The sequence below is a fragment of the Vanacampus margaritifer genome, chromosome 10, assembly GCF_051991255.1.
Source record: "Vanacampus margaritifer isolate UIUO_Vmar chromosome 10, RoL_Vmar_1.0, whole genome shotgun sequence".
Taxonomy (NCBI): Eukaryota; Metazoa; Chordata; class Actinopteri; order Syngnathiformes; family Syngnathidae; genus Vanacampus; species Vanacampus margaritifer.
Genome location: NC_135441.1, coordinates 10,342,632 through 10,360,762, shown reverse-complemented (window position 1 = coordinate 10,360,762; position 18,131 = coordinate 10,342,632). Strand labels below are relative to the sequence as shown.

At 38.9% G+C, this 18,131-nt stretch overlaps 1 protein-coding gene across 2 annotated transcripts in view; it reads right to left on the bottom strand.

Moving 5' to 3' along the window:
* The window catches only part of il1rapl2 (interleukin 1 receptor accessory protein-like 2), a 294,184-nt gene extending 284,965 nt beyond the window's left edge, over positions 1-9,219 (bottom strand). For both annotated transcript variants that reach the window (XM_077578736.1, XM_077578737.1), the window contains exon 1: positions 8,222-9,219. The gene's annotated coding sequence lies outside the window, so the exon portion shown is untranslated. The remainder of the gene's footprint in view (positions 1-8,221) is intronic.
* Positions 9,220-18,131: the final 8,912 nt, after the last annotated feature.

Sequence of the window (18,131 nt, the reverse complement as noted above, 5' to 3'; positions counted from 1 at the left end):
GAGTGCAACCAACAGCTCGAGCCAGCAGCTGCGGTTTGGATGTCAGGTAGAAGTTTAATCATAGAAGAAGTTTAAGCAGGGAATTACAATACCAGAAAATATTTTCTTGTTTGCTGTAAAATGTTTTCCTACTTTAATAACAGAAAATATTTTCCTGTTTGTCATAAAATGTTTTCCTACATTCCCAACTGACTAACACTGGTTGCTTGTCTAATCAGTTCACACCCATTTGTTGTTTTGATTGGCCCATGATACATTTGCAAACGTGTCCAATATTACAATAGTAGCGATATCTAAAATGCACGACGAATAAATACAAAATGCATTTCTTTTATATTTCTGTGTGTATGACTGTGATGACTTACACCTGTCCCCTAATGGACAAACAAACAGATGAATAAATTAACAAATTAAGTAATAATTTAATCATTCATGCCTTCAGCAGGTGTATGAATGCTATAACTGGGAACGCCAAGTTTAATACCATCCAAAAAGCACAAGAAATACCATGAAGCTGTGACTGTACTTTCCTGAACAAAACTTAACTGTTCCTGCGCTTCGAAGCAACCTACTTATTTATATTTTCTTTTCTGGGTAATGAAGTAGAATCAGCACAGAAATATGTCAAATCATTTTGGCAAGATGCTGATCTTTGCCATATTACGGCTGCTGTTGTAGCAAGCTGGGAGGGACTGCACTGTTGCTGCTGTGTGTACACTATAACTCTATTTGATCACAATCCATAGGGACTGGCCTGTCAGGGAATGTTACGTCAACTAAGGAGAAGCTACAGACACTGGTAGATTTGCTGAGGGGTGTACTAGAGAGTCACGGTGATGAAGAGGAAGGGGGAGCATATAAAAGAAATAGCGGGCAGATCTTATATAGTACAGTATTTGCTACTGTACAGTAATGTATTCTTGTTCAGTTTACAAAAACATTAGTGGCAGTGACAGTGTGTAATTGCTGCAATCAACCCTGGCACTGATTAAAAACTTAAAACAGTTAAATGGATGGGATATAAAAAAAATAACTATTGGGTTTCTCATCTGGTTTGAGCACCAAAAACACTTCAAATTGACCTCAATCTGACCTCAGATCTCCTCTTTGATGCAATTAAAATCCTTCAATTCCGTTATTTTTTCTTTTTCTTTATCCAATGCCCATTATTAAATGTCAGATTTTGTTTGCCTTAAGATGGTATCGGCAGCCTCGACAAGTACGATACCTTAAAATAAGACTGGTATCTTACTTACTCGCTCATCCCAAGTCAGATTTATAAAATGGCATAGACTTAAAGAGAACTATTAGGTGTTTTCCCTATTAAATCTCCTAAAACCCTCAGTTTTTTTTTTGCTTGCATTTTTATGAGCATGCCATTTACATATGTAAAAATAAACACTTCAATTATTTAACTTGTGTAGTTAGTGCCATTAAAACTTAAGTAGGGTTACCAGACGTCCCATTTTGGCTGGGACAGCCCTGTTTTTGAGCCTTGGGTTCCGCGTCCCGGCGGATTTTACTAACCTCATTGTTTTGTATGTCAATCACACAGTTGTCATAGCGATTCATACAATAAAAACATCAAAATGGAATTTACCTGTTAAATTCCTTCCTATTGATGTCCAAATTCAAATTCACGCTCGCGTTCTCATTCGCATCAGCATCTAACCGATAGCAGGACGGGCTTACAGAGCAGGCGGTGACCAGAACTCGAACTACTTCCTGCTTTGGCATCTAAGAATCATGGGAAATGTAGTCCTACTACCCATTTCGGCCGCCAGTTTCTTGCGGTATATTTTCAATGCATGACCAACATGAGGTAAACGGCACAGCCAGCTAAGAGTGAGTTGAACAGTCAACCAAGCTAGCACTTAGCATTAGCAATTGATGCGTAGGTGTGCCGTATGCTTTTTTTATGTGTAGGCACAGGGTTTTCAATGTAGGTGAGTACACTTTCCAGCTTACAAAATGGAAGTTGAAGAGTTGAAGTAGAAATAGCCACCAGCAAGATAAAATCCTTTGGTCTTCTGCTCCATTGCCAAGGTTTTCGCAACTTCACTAACCCTGGATGCAGATGAAAAGTGTCCTCTCACTCAGGGATCCAATCGCATTCAAGCACATTTCCTCTTTTGTCAAGTAAATTGGGAAAGAGGCCTGTGACCAGAATTACTAACAAAAGGACAGTTAATAGTTGCAGTCCAGACACTGTGACCGCCAAGAAGGCGAACACTGCCAGGCAGCCTGTCTACTGTCGGGGATGCCATGAGCAACACAAAGCCATGGCGCTGGACAGCATTAAATGACACCTCCACCCCTGTTTGTAGTGCCTTTACAGCAACTGTATACATTGTAGATGGGTAGCAGTCCTGCAACACAACCAAAGTATAGCCACTTAACACTGACAAGGATGAAGGCTAAAGAAAAATATCATGAACAATGAATCAGCACTTCACATTAATCAACCTTCAAGTGCAGGATCGTCATCCAAACTCTTTGTCAGCACACAGCCACCCTTCTGACAGAGAAATTCCTGAATCACCAAGTCCTTATCAGCTGCAGGGCTCCATTCTGAACTCAGCTTGTCCTCCACGTTGCTGTGAGCTGACCTACAGGCGCCAGAACACTCCCAAAGAACCTTTCTATCATTTGCTGCAGCAACAGATTTAGAAGTGGTGGAGTGATTTTGACTTTTTGTCTTGCAACAATAGCAACGCTCCCACAAGCATGTATCTTTTGTTGTGTTATAATTGACATGGTCAATTAAAAATATGCATGTTAAAATAAGTACTTTAATTTTGCTCTTGTGTAATTGAAGAGTAATTATGTTTTGCTATCTACAGTGGTACCGCGAGTTGAATTTGTTCCATGATGACCAAGCTTGTAACTCAATTTGTTTGTATATCAAAAATTCTCATTGAAGTGGGTTGAAATATTATTGATCTACTTGAGCACCCCCTAAACATCACTATTATTGTTACTTGGGAAAACCAGCACTGTATTGTATTAAAAAGGAAAAATAAGGTAAAAGAAAACTAATCAAGAGACAAAGAGCTCCTAAATTGTGCAAATTCCTCTTTGTAATGAAATACATGTCTGCTTAAAATTATTAAACATTACATTTAAATGTTACATTTCTGATGCTAATTAACTCATTCACTACCATTGACGGTTATAAACGTCAAAAATTCATTTGAACTATTTCTATTAGTTTCATATATGTTTTCCAATTTTTGTTAACAAGAGTATGAAAACCTAGAAAACATTTTTACTGTACATTTAGAACAGATCTAAAATTTGTGGCAATTAAATTTTGTAATCGTAATCAATCGCATGACTTCAATAGTTAACTCACGATTAATCACAAATTTTATATCTGTTCTAAATGTACAATAAAAAAAAATCTAGGTTTTCATACTCTTGTTAACAAAAGTGGAAAAATGTTAAAATTAATTTTTCTAAAGCCGTCAATGGCAGTTTGAATAATAGAACATGGCTTGTTTTATTATCGCCCAATTTGCCCAACGACAGATCCAATGGGTGACTGCATCACCCACATGAGTGATTTAAAAAAAATTCTCCTGGGCTGGGTCTTGAGGCCCACGACGCACGACCAAGTCAGCTTGTGTTGCATTAAAAGGGTTCTGATTGGCCAAAATGAACTAAAGAGACAACAAATACATTACATGGGTACACAGATTTCTTCAAACATATACTGTAGATCTTTTTGTACCCTAGAGCTAAGAAAATAAATGTTTTTAAAAATAGCCCTTTATGTGTGGACTTAACATGAGGTTGATTTAAAGGGTCTAAAATACAAACACAGCTTTGTCTTAAAATACTATTCAATATTCAATTAACTCCAATGGAAAAGGCCAAGCTGACCCTGCAAAAAAAAAAAAAACGTCACTGATCATTTTTAAGAACCTTCCTGTGACGAAATATGAAGACGCTTTGATCCTTTCGACATGTGTGACACAAAATGTCACAGTATCACATGAATACATCATCTCTCTCTAGGCCAGGGATAGGGAACCCTGGTCCTCAAGAGCCGCTGATCTGCCTGTTTTCCATGTCTCCCTCCATCAACACACCTGATTGATGAACAAGATCGTTTATCAGGCTTCTACAGAGCTTGCTGATTAGCTGATCAGTTGAGTCAGCTGTGTTTGAGGAGAGAGACATGGAAAACAGGCAGGACAGTGGCTCTGAAGGACCAGGGTTCCCTACCCCTGCTCTATGCCAGAATGCATTTTGAAATTGCTGAGATGCATATTTGTGTGAAGATGAATGTAGGACATAAAAAAAAGAATGTATTTATTTTATGGAACCCCAGCATTTGTAAATATAATGTACTCATTTGTCAACAATTTAAATATTTTCTGTCAAATCAAGCTATAAACTAATTGCAGCAGAACTAAGTCTGCTTTTGCAATACATACTTGAAGTGGCATAACTGAATTTAGGTTTATTTTCGCAATTCTTGAAAATTCTAATAAAATTAGGTGGATGGAAGCCCACCTAAGGAATGACAGCATAGACTTTGCTAACCGTTAGCTACACCTGTGTTGAGTGACTGGGTATCAGTTATGGTAAGTAGCAGGTTGTGTATGAATATGTGCTTATTTTGTTACTTTTGTTTCATAAACCTATTGAAAGTGCACTGAATGCGTTTATCTTTAACTAGAGGTGGAAGGATTATACTTTGTTCTAAATAGCAGTGGTAGGCCATCCTCAATTAGCTAACGATGTTTACTTTACCATGTGCAGTTTTATAACTGAAGTCATTTGAAGCCAGTTGCAATAAGCAAGGCAGTTTTATTTATATAGCACATCTCATACACAAGGCAACTCAATTTGGTTCACACTAGCAAAGACAACACATACAAGCGTCAACAAACAACAGTTAACGACATTCGGAAGCAAAGCAGAGAAAACAAAAGTACCTTTAATAAATTAATAGAACATACATTTACAACGATAAAACACATTTACAGGAAACTTTAAAAACATTTTAGAGTAAAGAAATAAGAGCAGTTTTCAAAAATAAAAGAAAAAGCATGTTTAGAAGCTATAGGAAGCCTTTAATCTGGATTTAAAAGCATTTACAATCAGGGCTGACTTCACTCCTGTTGGCAGCTTATTCCATTTGTGTGCAGCAGAACAGGGAAATGCAGCTTCACCATGTTTGCTTTGAACTCTGAGCTCCACTAATTGATCCAATTGATCTTGAATGTATTCAGGACCCAAACCATTCAGTGATTTATAGACCACTATAGTACCGGTATGTTGAAATAGCTTGTTATTATGTGTGAAAGTATCTTAAACTTAGGACTTTCGTTGTCTCTTATGCATTCTTTCCTCCTGGCTCATACGTATTGCTCTGCAGTAACCATCTGTGTGGATGATAATAATAATAATAATAATAATAATAATAATAATAATAATAATAATAATAATAATAATAATAATAATAATAATAATAATAATAATAATAATAATAATAATAATAATGGTGGATGACTGGTTAGCACGTCCGCCTCCCAGTGCAAAGGACGTGAGATCGAGTCCGGGCTTCGGCCTTCCTGGGTGGAGTTTGCATGTTCTCCCCGTGCTTGCGTGGGTTTTCTCCGGGTACTCCGGTTTCCTCCCACATTCCAAAGACATGCATGGCAGGTTAATTAAACACTCCAAATTGTCCATAGGTGTGATTGTGAGTGTTGATGGTTGTTGGTCTCTGTGTGCCATGCGATTGGCTGGCAACCCGAAGCCAGCTGGAATAGGCTCCAGCGCCCCCCGCGACCCTTGTGAGGACAAGCGGTTAAGAAAATGGATGGATAATAATAATAATAACCATTTAAATCCATAATGCAGTGAAACCACTAAAGTGAACCATGATATACGTAGAGAGGGACAATTGTATTCTTGGTTACTTCTATAATATTATTTATCTTTTTTTTATGGTACTCTATTAACTTATGGAAAAGAAGACACTTTTGAAAGATGAGCTGATGGCACAGCTGGATAGTTATGTGCATTTATCATTGAAGGAAAATGTCAATTTGACAACCACAGTAAAAGGTTGGAGACTGAAGGAGAAGACAGTTTGGGAAGGGTAGCTGACGGGAAGTAAGAAATGGGTGAAATTTAGAACCTGCAGGGCACGTAACAAATTTCAGATACTCAAAGCTTTAACTGTTGACTTCAGTTACCTCCAACAAATCATAATGGGGTCAAAACAACTATTTGCAACCGATAGCACAGTCTGGATCCACCATTCATCCAGTATTTAGCCTCGCTGACCCTTTTAGGCCACTGTACTGCGACACTCTCCTGGCCAGTCTTCAGATGTATCTTCTAGCATCCTTTTATTTCTTCCATTCTGCATTCTTTTGTAAAACTACCGTTGCATTCCTCTCAAAATCACTTCACTATCTACTCTCTGCCCTTTATCGCCCACATCGTTTCTTTTTTTAATGTGTACCTCCAAAAAATGTACTCCTTTAATCTATTACATCCTCTTCACTTTTTTCGTTTTTTTCTTACTTTTTTTTTTTTTTTACTTTACTCAAGTATTATTTTAAGACGAGAATTGATTATGTTCCAAATTACAAAGATAGATAGATAGATGGATGGATGGATGGATGGATGGATGGATAGATAGATAGATAGATAGATAGATAGATAGATAGATAGATAGATAGATAGATAGATAGATAGATAGATAGATAGATAGATAGATAGATAGATAGACAGACAGACAGGCAGGCAGACAGACCGATCGATCGATCAATCCACCTACTGGTCAGATCTATATGACACCATCTTAAATCAACGCACACAACTCCTGGCCTCTGCACTCGCAGCGTCCTTGCCCGCTGACAACAAACTGCACCTTACTGCTAAACAGACATGATTGTAAAGCCTGAATCCCACCCTTGTGTGTGTAGCTGTGGCAGAGTCACACGGCTGTGCAACACACATCTGTCTTCCTCTCTGTTCTTACATCCACCTGACATGTATACACCATTGCATGACCAACACACTCTTTCTGTTCTCTGAACAGAAACTCCCTCTAATGCTCATAAAGAGGAGAGGACATGGAGAGAGTGGGAGGAGGAGGAAAACACCTGCTGGGCTGTAAAGCACTCAGACAAACAGCGTCTGTATTTGGAAGACTTGAACAAATGGCAAAATTATACAGTGGTTCCCCAAAAAGCTGCTTTGTCCTCTTTGCCGGTTGAGTGAATGCAAAACAGCACAAATAGGCTGTTTTGGTGTTGTTTTGCAACGTAACACAATGAATGTTGGAAGATTTCTGAAAATGTCAAATGAAAAAGAATGTACTGCATCTGCACATCCACAGTTTCAGGTACACTCAGGATGCTTTAATAAAGTTTATTAGCATCAAATCAAAGAATGGTCTATTTTGTTTGACACGGTCAATTATACTATATAATAGAAGTTTGTAATTGTGTAGGCTACAACACTTCACTGCATTATCCTGAGATCTATTTGGGATGTTTGGGATATAAAGAAGCTACATGAGGGGCAAAATATAAGGAACAGCTCTCGCTGTGTGATGCAGTGCAGTATCCTGCTGGTAAATGAACAAATATGCATCTAGTTTTGGGGTGTCAAGCCTAAATAAATAAATAAATTCAATTCAATTATAATAATTAATTAATCGTCATGAAAGAGTTGGGCTTCACAGACCCCCACCTCCCTCCCAGAAAGATTTGACCTTTTTCCCCCATATATCAACATTTATACGTCAATATCTGACTGTGTCAATCAAAGCAAAGCAATCAGATTTTTTTTTTTTTACATAATGGATTAGTTCTCTGTGCAATTATGTATACAATGTATGTAATATATGTATAAATGCAATTAGGTATACCTAATATTGTACCTGTAATACCTTTTGTTTGTCATTTCAGCAATGCTGGGTACTAAGGTGTGCACAGGCACAAAATGGTCATGAAAAAGTGACAATAAATGATATATTTTGAAAAAGAAGAAGTCACTATAATATGTTGGTTTCCTCACGCGCACGAACGAGCACATATGCAAACTTTCTCTGTCACCTATGCTCACTTTATCGGTCGTTATCATACACACGCGCGCGCGCACACACACTCGGCAAAAATACACGCACACACCACTTGTTAAGGAGCGCACGTGAGCCACGCGCCAAATAAAAACCGCGACAGCCTCTTACCTGCTACGTGAGAGCTACAAGTTCAGTCTCCAAATGGATGCCAATGATCGGATGTTGACCTGGGCAATATATGTTGATATTTTCGAATAATCCAACCTCTCTCCTCTTTCTTCGCCACTGCAGCCAAATGTTTCCCCGGCAGGAGGTCGCGTCCTCTCGTCCCCCAAAAGCCACACTCAGAACCTCTATCCGAACTTTCTGGGTTCGAGAAATATATTAATAAAGCCTCTCCCTTTTCTGCACTCTTCTCTCGAAAATGACTGACACCGGTCGGTACTGTGTCCGCGCATTACTCTGGAGCAGTCGCTCCACTTTTACGCATCCAAAATGCATGGATTGCGAGGCTTTTACACGAGAAAAATACTAATGAATGATCAGACGGAGCGCTGATGCTTGGAATTTGGGGAATACAGAACTTTGCACCCATCATTCTCAGTGCATAATCGTTTTCATGACGTCCCCACTTGCCCAGATAAGGTCAATTGATTGTCAATTAATGAGCAATGTGTTGCAAGGGTCGCAGTCACTTCCCTCCGTTATATTCCAAACATGTCAAAATGCAGCTCCAGGGAAAAGTCGCGTTTTACGCAAAGATGCCGCGCTGATCGCTCCGAACATTCCAAAAATATGTTCAACCATGACTCCCAAGTTCTATTGCTTTAGACGTGCTGTCAGCTTTTCTTTAAATATACTTTTCTTCCTAAATCCATGAAGAAGAAGAAAATGTTATTAAAAAAAAAAAAGGTTGGCAGTCTTCTGCTCTTCACCGCATTCGGCGTAAAGATGTCTTTTGAATACCCCCTGCAAGGGGGAAAAAATCGCTTGGAAGCCTCGAGTCACTTCTTTGGCTTTCTTCTCCTAACCGAGTGGAAGAGAAAAGAGGAAGAGGCCGGGTGTTAGGTTAGATTGATGCCTTCGCTTTCGAGCATACCGGATGCCGAGAGGACGAGGAAGAAGATATGAGTAAGGGTCTACCACGCTTATGTGACAGATCAACTCCACTTTTCCCGGTGGAGGAATGCGCCTCCCCCTCCTCCTCCTCCTCCTCCTCCTCCACATCCTCCCCCTCCTCCTCCTCTTCCTAATCCACGTCCTCCCACTCCCCACTCAGGTCTAGTGGGGGCTTTGATCCGAACTAACTTAAATAAGTCTGCAGGTGTTAAAACGCAGAAGGTGTGTTTGTGTCCTAATTGTTTTTTGCGTGCTGTTTTGCAAGAGATCAGGCATCTTCCACCCCCACGTGAAGGGCGCTGTTCTTTCAGCACCACAGACCAGCACAGTCGAATCTACTCAGAGCACAAAGAGACATTATCTACTCAGTAAAAAATGATAAATGTTCAGAATTGTGTCACCAAAAGACACAGAGCAAGTGAGGGGATACGAAAGAGACTATAAGTGTCGAGCAATACGTGGGTTTTTAGCTTGAAAAGTGCCACTGTGCTGCCCCCCTTTGGTTACAAAGAGTCATGACATGAGATAATCAGGGAAGTATTTAAAGTGGAATGCAGCAGCTCTGCCAAAGCAGTCGTCGGGTAGGCAAACTAGGCAAATGCCCCGTTTTTGAGGTGGCCAGAAAGAAATGGCTGATTTCTCACGACACGTGGTAACCCTGATCGGGGAATTTATGACAAATTAATAGGCAAGTCAGCCATTATTGCAAAAAGACCATCAACTTGACAGAGAAACATGAAACTAACCTACAGATTGTTTATATCAAAGTTTATGAACATGCGATCATCTGTGAGGCTGATTCTCACTTTTTTTACTCTTGTGGGAAAACAATAGTGTGTGAATCAGGCAACTGATGCTAAGACTAATTCTGTCACCTGTTATATTAGCTACTTTCCTAACTATTTTAAAGGGCAAGTCAACCTCAAACTTATCTTTGCAATAATATGTTGTATGTGTCCACAATAATCTAACGACATGGCATTCGGATTTTAATGGTAGAGTCGACAGCAAGTGGCAAAATGGCAAAGATGGATAAAATTGGGTGGATTTTGCTGCAGAACTCAAATTCCACAATCAAAATATTAATCAGAATACCGTGTTTAGAGTGGTGGGGCTGCATAAAACATTTCATTGTAATGATTTTTTTCCTTTCACTTCACCTTTAATGCAGGAAAGAAACCCCCTCCTTATTTTATGGTCCCAATTTGTACTCACTGCTTTGCTTTGCACATATATATGGAAACTTTGGGAAATGATTCTGGTCTCATGTTTTGATCAGAGTTGTGATTTAATTTTGGTGGGGGGATTTTCAGACTTCAAACCATGCCCTGGCATGTGTTTAAGTTTGGGATCGACTGCATGCATTGTTTAATTCAAAACATGTCAAAAAATGAGAAAATTGCTGATCACTTTTTTTAAGGCAGCCATGAAGTAACATAAATGTGTTTACGTTCATGAAAGACTAATATTCACATTTGAAATTGGTTGATTTAGACTTCAAAATTATGATAAAAAAAAACTTACTGACTCTTTGTTGAGCATTAAGCTTATTGGCAAGAACACTGTTTTATTTTTATTTTATTTTTTGCGTTCATGGTTAATTGGGCATTTAAATATATGTCTATTAACCCTTGCTGTCATTGTTTGACAGTTTGGCCACTACACAGAAGAGCAGTTGAATGTGAGGGAATGATAATCTGCTCATGAATAATTTGCCCCTCCACATATCTGAAACAATGGCCATATCAATGACAAAACAATGGCACTGCTGTAGAATCTTCCACTTGCTGTTGCTGACTGTTGGCTCATAGGGGACCCAGAGAAATGGATAATATTGGTCTAAATCGATGACACAAGTTCAACTGGACGGACACGTCAAAATCCTTGAATCTCCCTAATGGGGTCACTGTGGGGTCAGTGGCAGTTAGCAAGTCCAAGCCTGTGTTGTATTTCATGCTTTGTCACTCATGTCAAGTTCACAATAATCACATAAACCCACTAAATGAGTGACAACGCGGGGTGGTAACATGGTAGGCGCATTCATTCACTCTATCCTAAGATTTAGCCAAGTGAAATCATGCGTATTTAAAAGCATTAAATATTAAGAAACTTTTAGACTGAGATAAACAGAAATGAGTTCTTTGTGGTGACTCAATGGACGGCTTCAGTGAGTGACAGCCTGCACAGATGATTCCGGATGTCATTTCAAAAGTGAAAGCTCTTGAACAGATGGCTAAATAGATGTAAAGGGTCACTGGCAATACTTCCTGCCCTTTTTTTCACCCTGGTGTCATGCTGTTCCTCGACGGAGGCCAGCAGACAGCCAAAGTACTCAACGATGCAGAAAACACTTTGGATCTTGTCCTTGGAACCCGAGGAGACAGAGACGATCCAAACGGAAAAAGACAGTTGTCAGATAATGACAGGGGATCATTAGCTTTTAGCTTTTTTTCTTTTTCTTTTTTTTTTTGGAGTGTAACAGCATGGTGGATTAGGAGCACGTCTGTACAGAGAGCTTTCAGTACTACTAGTAAAGCTTTAACTGTTAACTAGTGATTGGTACAGAGGCTCGTACTTTTTATTTTGGTACAAGTCATTTGAACAAGTACACGTTCAACTTTGATGATAGAGGTGCATTGATTAATTTTATTTCAAATTGTCCAAATCCTTTAGAATGTTCGCTTCTAAACAGTAAATATTGCCAGATTTGTTTAGTCCCCTATGACATCAGACTGCAATCTTTGTGTTAAATCAAAATACATCATTTACATACAATACTTTTTTTAGGAGGGAGGGGTCAGATAAAAATCATCTTTGGTGGTAGCCCTAATAAATAAATAAATAAATAAATAAAGCCAAAATTTCCACACGGACACCTTGAGTTTGGCTAGCGTTGTTTCTACATAAAATAATTTCATGCTTACAAACTAAGATCAAACACATACTGTATATGTACACATATGTACAGTATGTGTCTGTGTGTATGTTGCCCCCCTCAAATGAGCACAGCAGCAAATGTGATTGCAGCAAAATTCCATGGTGAATAAAATAGCCTGCAGTGCCAAGACAGGATTCAACAGGCGTGACTGAGCGCCATGTTCTGTGTTTTGACATCATATCACGCAATGCCACTTTTTCACGTAATTGCTGATTTGTGCATGACATCTCCTAATTCTAATATAGTCTTCCAGCTTCATGGCACTGGGACAATTTTTTTCCATCTTAATGAACTGCTCAAGCAACTTTTGTCTTACCTGGTTAAAAGTATTTATTAATTTAGTTGCTTTTGTCGTGAGCTGTTCGCTTCATGGGAATTTTTTTTTCTAAAGGCATTTTTTTTTTTAAGCTTCAGGCAACATTTATGCAGATCTAAAGCAGGGCATCGCGTCAGAATGGCTCTTTTTTAAAGGCAGGATACTGCCGAAGAATATGACAAGAAGCAGTGTATTTGTACTTTTCATAACAATTCATAGAAGAAAAAAGCCTATCATTTTTTCTTTCATTATTTGTTTCAATGAAAATGGCGCTCAAAACAATGCCTGGAATATGTTCTGTGTTGTATAACCATAAATTAATTTACAACACAAATACAGTATAATTTTTTAACACTGATTCATTTCATGACTCGTGCCACCCTTTTTCAAAATAAGAAATTATTTAATATTATTAAGTAGGACTATCTTTGTGTGTATGTGTGTGGTTTTGTTGTTGTTGTTTTTTTTTTTTTTGGGGGGGGGGGGGGTTGCGGTTAGTCCAGTGTCGTCATTAGTCTCAGCAATGCTTGTCATTCATTTTTACTTATCAGCTACCTCCACAGCATTCATGTTCCTAACTTTTAATTTTGCTCTTCAGTGAATAGAATTTTCTCTGGCAGTAAAATTGTTTTCATACATTTTACTCATTTTAATACCTTAAGGTAAATTCATCTCACACTCTGTGCTGTATTTTGTGTACAGATGCATGCAAAAAGAGATTCGGAATGAAATCAGTGATGCACCCCTTGAGCCAGGGCATGGGGACAATGTCTTGCTCATGGGAAGGAGCCAAAACTAGAATCTCTCTTTTTTTTTTCTCCGTTAACCCCTTCAGACCCATAGATGGTTGCAGTGGACTTGACATATTTGCGTGTCGAAACCAATAAAATGCATAATTTGAATAATGTCAACACTTCTGGTTTATGATTGGATCTTAACTAACCAATCACAATCGCAGGTTGATTAGCCTGATGTTCATGTTAAAAAATGGTGCATACAAGCTTGGTAAGTTTACAACATGTTACAGCCATATTATCCTGGCGTCCACTATAACAACTAAAAACATGAGATACCCCCCCAAAAAAAAAAACAACAACAAAAACAAAAAACATGTTTCTCTTATGAGAGAAAAGAGTCAAAATTAGCAACAAGAACAACAAAAAATAAATTTTGCCTAGCAGAAAAAATGCTGGTCTGAAGGGGCTACACTATAGCAGGACACAAAAGATGAGCTCCAGCCACCAAGAACTTAAGCTTGCACCTTTCTGCCCCACTAGCTGCACGCTTTCCTGCATCTGGATGCACTTAATCTCAATTGCTCGTACCTCATGACAATAAGATGAGGAGGGTAGCAATGACTGTTCTGGTTCAGTGCGGGAAGCACAGAAAAGGCAAGACACGGGTTTACTGGATGAATGTTTATTCAAGCCAGGAACGGTTGTAACAATATGCGGAATTCTAACAGGCAGGAGAACACAAGATGTCAAGCGGGAGAATAGGAAATTGTAGCTTGTAGCTTGGTGACACACAAAAAAAACGCTAGACTTTAGACCAGGTAAAAGCAGGTCTATGTTGTGGCACAGGTGGTGTAACACGATTTTGGTGAATTTGATTGAAGTGCAGGCAGACAGAGGTCAACAAAGGTGATTTGTTTTTAATAATACAAGGGGATTTATTTTCAAAATGTCATGTGGCTATAGCAGTTAAGATTGCAAAGTCCAGCTTCCTCCTATGATCCAAGAGCAAATATTGTTTTAAATCAAGGCTCTAAATTGCCTGTACATGTGAATGATTGTCCCTCTGTCTTTATCAACTTTGCGAATGACAGATGATCATGCGTGGCAGAAAAAGGTGGAAAGGAGATGTATTAATTTACACAAAATTCACCGCCCTAACTGCCAGGTTATTCTTTTCCCATTTCAAGATGACAGATTTTGCTAACACAAACCATCTCAACACGGACAACTATTTCCGAGTGTGTGGTCAATTGAATGTATGATGTATTTGTCTTACTTCTGTGATCTTCTACTACTGTATAAAGCATCATCAAAGATATGGAGCAAAGTTAAGTACAGTACTGTAATTGTCTGTTGAGAATAATAATCGCTTCTTAATTATAATGATGATCAAATGTGTCTCCGCTAAAAAATCTATAATGAGCCACATTACCAAAAATGAGCCACATTACATTATAATCACTGTGTTAAACAGGAGTCATCACACACCTGCCACCATTTAAAGTGCCTCTGATTAACCCCAAATAAAGTTCAGATGTTCTTGTATGCTTTTCCCGACATGTTTGTAATCACATTTTACAGCACAAGCCTTGATCCACAGAGAGTTTCCACAGCATCACAGGGATCTCATTATTCAAAGGTATCAGTCAGGAGAAAGGTCAAAAATAATTTGAAATGAGTTCCAAAACCACACATCAAACTATGGGGACTTTTTAACCTCCACCATGTTACTTCACTAAAAGTCCATGTTACACAAATATCAATGAAGTGAACGAGTCACGTGAAGTCTTGTCAGGCAATCTCCTGGTTTTAACCCCATGAAAAACTCCCCCAAAATGCAAGACAAATATGTTATTGTTGTTTAATCCCAGTTGGTTAATTATTGTTAATGTTTACTTTTGAAATCCCAAAAACCCAAATTGACTTGCACTGAAACTGTACTCCATATCATTTCAAGTCAACACCATTACGAGCTACTGCACAATCTTAAATGATTAACATGAACGCACGGCTTATGCCAAGTGTAGTGCAATGCTTGCATCAACATTGTTTTCATCTGTGGATTAAAGTTTAAAAGTAATATGAATTTGAATGTTGATTTACCATCTGGCATTGAGCCTCCGTCAAAATTGGCAATCATTGATGCCTTGATTTCCTAGAGATGACTTATTTAACATACAGACGCTCCCCACCTTACGAACGAGTTAGGTTCCGGACGATCGTTCGTAAGGTGAATTTGTTCGTAAATTGCTTCAGTGCTATATTTTGTATTATAATTTATGTTTAAAGCCTATATAAGTATATTGAAGGTTTATATAAGTATGTTTAAGGCTTGTACAAGTAACCTGCATTGGTTTGTACTGAAAAAAACTTTTAATAAAATGGAGAGAATACGTACAGTACTGTACTGTACTACGTATGTTAGAGAGAGAGAGCGAGAGACACACACAGTATGTACATGTACGTAATAAGATAAATAAAATGAAGTTTAACTTACTTTTGGAAGATGTACTTGATGCTTAAGGAGATGATGGAGGAGGAAGAGGAGGATTTTATATCATGAGAGATTCTTCGTCGTCGCTGGAATCGGCTTCAAAAGTTATTTCCTGCTTCATGGGGACCGGCGTTTCTTCCTCCTCCCCCTCGACACGTTGCTGAGCCTCCAATGAGCTCTCACAGCGCCAAGCGTCGGTATTAGTGGCGGAAAGAAGCACTACGCGCAATACAAAATCGAACTTACAGCATTTCTTTCCGGACATTTTTCGACATACTGTACGCGCAGAAATGTTCGTATGTACCGTTGTTCATAACTCGAATGTTCGTAAGTAGGGGAGCGTCTGTATACTACAACAAAAATGGTGGCCACTTTTTTTTCTTTTAATCATGTCTTGATTTTGCAAGATGGTCTTTAGTTGTGAATGAGATTACCTTTTTACAGACCTCTTCGGGCTTATTGTCATTTGAGGAGCTATTCATCTACTTTTACCTTGAGGCTTTCAGTGGTAAAATTAACTTACCTTACTTTCCCATTCAGGAGTAGTTTTAGTGCCTTTTCCAGGATTTTGTCCGTCCTGTAGAGTGAATATGAGGCTATTTTTGTCTGCTTATGTTGTGCATTATGTTACATGTTTTGTGTTGTTAGACTAAATTATATAAAATCAAAATCTTAATAAGGCGGCTATTTTTAAGAGTAATGACAGAAAAGGACCAGCCAGACATGCAAAGAGAGCATTGAAAGCCACTAATGCACTCCTTTGTGGAGCAACTTGCTGAGAGTAGACCAAGATGTATCAATAACATGACAAACCAAATGGTGACAGCGCTTCTAATCGCAAGGGTATAAAATTTTATATTGGAGATTAGAAAGTTAGCTAATCAGTTCATTGGGTTCAATATTAAAATCTCTAAATGCATGTTGCTGTAGATATGGCTTGGTCTTATTCTGCACATTTAAAATGTGTGTTGCCCATTTGTTGGGCGAAAAAAAAAAGCCAAAGAAATGCTGCTGGTCTCCAAGACTGTCAGTTGGTATTTGATGTATTCTTGATGCTGATGAGATCAGAGGCTTATCGCCGGCATCAGCGTGGTCTGGTATTTTGCCATTACCGGCCCACCATGCACCTATAAAACAGACTTGATCTCATCACTGTGTTGACATCAGCAGTCTGTCATCTCTGTTCTACTCTGTGTGCATCATTGCACAGCATAGGGCTCAAGAATTTATCTTTTCAAAGCACTACGAATTTATACATGGGTTTGCTGCAATATTAACAACTTATTGAGCTTTATTGTTAATAGAAGTTATCGCCAAACTAAACAACCCCCCCCCCCCCCCTTCCTTCTCCCCAACCCATTAGCAAGCACTATACTGACCAAATCAAAGTGTTTACTGCCAGGCCAGCAGTGGCATACAAGCACAATAAATTTGCAGTCTGGACGCAGAGGAGTGAACAACTCCTGCTCTGGAGGGAGTCTCAGTCTCCGATAACACCATAAACAGTCCCTAGATGTGATGCAAGACAATTAAAAAATACCAGCTGGAGTGTTCTGAAAATATAGTGATAAAGTTGCTCAGCTGGCAACACTGAGTCGGGTTTGCCACATTGTAATACCATAGCTTTTGCTCTGCATTTTCACAGTGCCCATCGTGGGTACTGTCCAGGATAACGCAGGGACAACAGTGGCATTTAGCAAACCTGCTAAGCAACCAAACAGCAAGCAGGTTGACATCTTTTTCCGATTAAAGGGCACATGGGTGTTGAGGCTTCCAGGGCAGTCTGAGAAGGTCACTTTGCCTTCTTTTCTAGGTCAACATTTGTCTAACTTTTTCCTCCATTTTTTCCATGTTGTTTCCAATGTTTTCATCTCTGCCAAAATCTCTTACTGTTTTGTCACTCTGAAATCGCTCTGCTATCGTGTCTCTTATTGGAATGTACCGAGGCGTCATCGCAGAGCGCAACAGATTTGATGAAAGATGCCCAACTTTATTTTACAGAAACTGTCTTTTAAACTCTTTATTAACGTAATGTGTTCTTGTTTGTAAACACCCAGCAGATGATTCACTTGCACAGTAATATATTTTGGCTTTAAGGAACAAACCTCATTTGCCCAAGATAAATAACTTAAGTTACAGTTTAAATACCTCACAAGTCAAGTGCCCTGGAGATTATCCAATTCAGAATTGTGTATCCATTGTACTAAGTGAATTTGTTTTTACTTCATCCGTCATTGCAGAAAATCCCATTCCCCAAAGATTGGATGTTAAAAATGCAAGCAAGGGATTCGTGCTTTATTGCAGTTTTGAAGACTAAATGCAGAGCTGAAATCCACAAAAAGGATCCTTTTATACTTGTAGGTCTGTTGAGGTGTTCCAGGATGAAGTGCAGCCCCATGTTGACTGCATTATCCACCGACCTGTTTGCTTGATAGGCAAACTCCAGAGGATCCAGCACAGGTCCAGTGACCCTC